The sequence below is a fragment of the Schistocerca cancellata genome, chromosome 1 (genome assembly GCF_023864275.1).
Source record: "Schistocerca cancellata isolate TAMUIC-IGC-003103 chromosome 1, iqSchCanc2.1, whole genome shotgun sequence".
NCBI classification, from domain to species: domain Eukaryota; kingdom Metazoa; phylum Arthropoda; class Insecta; order Orthoptera; family Acrididae; genus Schistocerca; species Schistocerca cancellata.
Genome location: NC_064626.1, coordinates 161,997,538 through 162,001,425, shown reverse-complemented (window position 1 = coordinate 162,001,425; position 3,888 = coordinate 161,997,538).

Here is a 3,888-nt window from a genome sequence, read left to right as displayed (position 1 = left end):
TCCCATACACTGACTGGCATTTAAATGTTAGGAAGTAAAGTTAAAATAGTTGATATATTATGGTGAGGCCATGTTAGAATTAACTTAATGGGGTCCCAATGTATACTTAAAACATTCGACTGTAGTGAAATTAGGTGGTATGTAATGTACAACATCGGTTGCTACAGAAATGAAATGAAATGTGCGGCTAGGCCCTCCCGTCGGGTAGACTGTTCGCCTGGTGCAGGTCTTTCGATTTAAGGCCACTTCGGCGACATGCGCGTCGATGGGGATGAAATGATGATGATAAGGACAACACAACACCCAGTCCCTGAGCGGAGAAAATCTCCGACCCAGCCGGGAATCGAATCCGGGCCCTTTGGATTGACAGTCTGTCACGCTGACCACTCAGCTACCGGGGACGGACGATTGCTACACAAAGATTATGCCACTGGCAGCTGTATTAAGAGTTGCTTGCAGAGTACGATTTGTGGCTATAAGACAACGCGACTGATGTCGCAGAATAAGTATGAGTGTATCAAAGAAGAACGACCAATAACTGCGAAGCCTTCTCCGTCCAATGCGCCATCTGTGGTATCTTTAGACAAATTAATGTGGCCATGGTGTTCGTTCATAAAAGAGCTGTTATGTAAATTGAAGGAGGAGGGGAGGGGGAGAAAGGAAAGGAAAGAGAAGGAACTATTGATGTCAGCTGCATTGGAATTTTATGTGGCATCAGCATCGATGAGTGATTGGAACCCTGGAGCTGCTGCTTGTTAGGCAGTTTGTAACGCCAGAAATGCATATCCTCCTATTTCCATCTGCTGCACTATAAATTTTTTTCCTTATTTTGTTACCTGAAGATATGACATTTCTGTCTCTTTATATATTGTAACTGTTTTACTGTTTGTATGTATATATATATATATATATATATATATATATATATATATATATATATATATATATATATATATATTTATGCATTTATGTTGGTTTGTTTTGTAAATATTATTTGTATTTATACGCTGGGTCTGGCGTAGGGAAAACTATGCTATCGAATGAATACATCGATAGGTCGTGTGGAGAACCAAAGTGTTAAGGATCTTTGGTAGTGTGAACTCTGTCGCGTGGAGCGCGGGCAGAGGGAAAGTTTGGCTGGGGTGGTGCAGTGGAGCAGGTGTGTTGTGTGACGCTCCCGCGATTTGCCGCGCTTCCGGGGTTGGGCAGCATGTAATTGCGCTCAACTTGCTATGATAGTTTCTGATACGGTGTCGCGGACGGGAAGCATTAGCTGGCGCACATCAAGAGCCCGTTTCGCCTGGTGACCGTGTCGAGAAGAAGGCTCGCCAACATCCAGCTTCTGCAACAGTGACGGCCGACAATGAGTGACTGTCGCCACCTCCTCGATCGACGGCTTCAAACCTTCAATCAACCAACAAGGAAGACTGAAAGGACGTAAAGTTTTAGATCTGTATGGCAGACCTCAGTTTTTCAAACTGCTCCGTTTTAATAACTAAATTACAGCAACGTAGCATGAACCTTTGTTGCTCATTGTCCCAATTGCATTACCAAGCAGGGTCCCTTCCTTTTCCGGAATGAACCCGAGTGTTGTTGAAATTCAAACGCCAGCATCATTCGATTTCACTGCTTTAATTTCAAAGTTCAGTTAAGGTATTTATAGCTGGCTACAATGTTTAGATTACACAAGCACAAATTAAGAGTGCGAGTTTTGTTACCATATTTTAGCTTACCTGTGACTTCAGCTCAGCTTGGTATGTACTAAATTTTACTATTGTTAATTGTTCAGAATCATTTAATTCAAGTTCAAAGTTAAATCTCTTATTTCTAAATTGCGTAGATTCAAGTAGCTTTTGAAATGATTGTTGAGGTAGTCCAAGACTAACTGTATTTTACTGAATTTCGATGTGCTTCAGAAAGATAGCTCACTATTAACTTCAGTCACTAAATTAACTTTCAATTTTCCGGTTTTAATTAATTCTTTTGCTAAATTAAGTCAGAGTGTAGCGAAATTTATTACTTATGACAAACTTTCAGTTTTCACACAACATGTGTCAACCATCAGTTGCCACGCTTTTAGTGCTAATTATTTGTGCAATAACCTTTCTTTTTCAGTTACTATAGTAATTGTCCTTAGGACTGGCGACCGTAATTTCCCCCAAATCTCAAATATCTAATTACCGCTAGTTAATTGTTAACGTAACGGCCGCACATTTACTTTCTTTATTAACTTTACCCCTTTTCAAAATTAATTTCCACCAGTTTCATTTGCATTTTTCCTTTCATTTAGATGTAACCCTTTCTTCCCTCTTTACCAACAGATTAACTTCGGTGACGATTGCTTTTCCCAAATTTCCATTAGGTACACGAGGTTTAATTTTTCACTGTCATTAAGGTCGATAAGTGAGGGGGAGGTTACAAGTTGCGTTAGCCACAGCACCATTCGGACCCAGTGTTTATAGTAATTGCATGGGCTATCTCGGCACACCTCTAGGCCGACCTATATTCAACTTGACGACAATTCGTCGCTCTATTATTGCGTCTACCATTTTTCCATCAAAACAAAGTAAAACCTGTTGCATGAATGCATAGTGTTTGTTAGTTCGGACACCTTGCATTTATATAATTGATTCAGATCGATTGGGCAATGAATCCACCGTCTTTGGTGCAGACGCACAATTACAGTCGACCTCCTGCCGGAATCTCGAAGTAGCAATCTTGGAGGACAGAGGCGGGGACTGCAGATAGCGCAATGGCTAACACAACTGCCTAGTAAGAAGGGGATCCCGGGTTTGAATCCTGCTCCAGCACACATTTTCACTCATCAACAATGACTCCGCATAAAGTCTCGATGCCGCTGAGATGAATAGTTGCTTCCTTTTCATTTCATTTCCCACTCCTTCACCTTGAATTTACATAATATGTATCACAGCTGCAGATTCCATGTGGTGTCTGTTCTTTCAGACATGTGCTAAAAACTGCTCCTGAAACCTATCTTTTCCTAATAGAAGTGTATGGTGAAGACTGTTTATCACATAGTCGATTTTTTGCGTGGTTCAAGCATTTCCAGCATTGCCAAGAAGACGTTGAAGATATACACGCCATACCACATAAAAAACGATGAAAATATCGAAAAAGTAGGTGAATTGATTCGATCTGACCATCGGTTGAGTATTCGATCAATTACTGAAACTACAGGAAGTGACAAAGAATATGTACGGCAAATTTTACATAAACAGTTTAACACCAGAAAAGTGTGCGAAGCTGGTGGCAAAAATTCTCATGATCGAACGAAAAGAGGCTCGCAAAAATGTTTATCCTAACGTTTTGAATACAATTTCAAAAAATCGTAATTTCTTGGAAAGGGTGATAACATGTGACAAATCTTAGATTTTCACTTATGATCCAGAAAATAAGCACCAATCAGTGTACTGGAAGGCCCCAAATTCACCAATAGTGAAATAAACTAGAATGAGCAAATCAAGATCGAATGCAATGATGGTTGTTGTTTTGGATATTGATGTTCGCCGCCAACCACAAGCGAGGCCCAATCAATAACTTCCGCGTCACGGCCAATGACCAATGAGATGGATTTTCGCGCCTTTATAAGCTGCGGTCACAGACAGCAACGGACGGTTCGTGTTCGGCGCTGGTGTACGACAGTTCTTGTATAGAGTTCCAGGTTTGCAGTTCATAGCCGTAGTTCGTAGTGGAGATCAGCCTGCAAGACGTAGTCTACAAGTAGAGTCGTCTATAGGATTCGCATAGGGAGAAGTGTTCACTACAGTGATTGACAGTGTGGCAACCAAAACGTACATATTCTTCTTGACATTGTATTCAGTAACGCACGCCTTTACAGGCCACTGCTTACAAGGGAACCTCCCCATC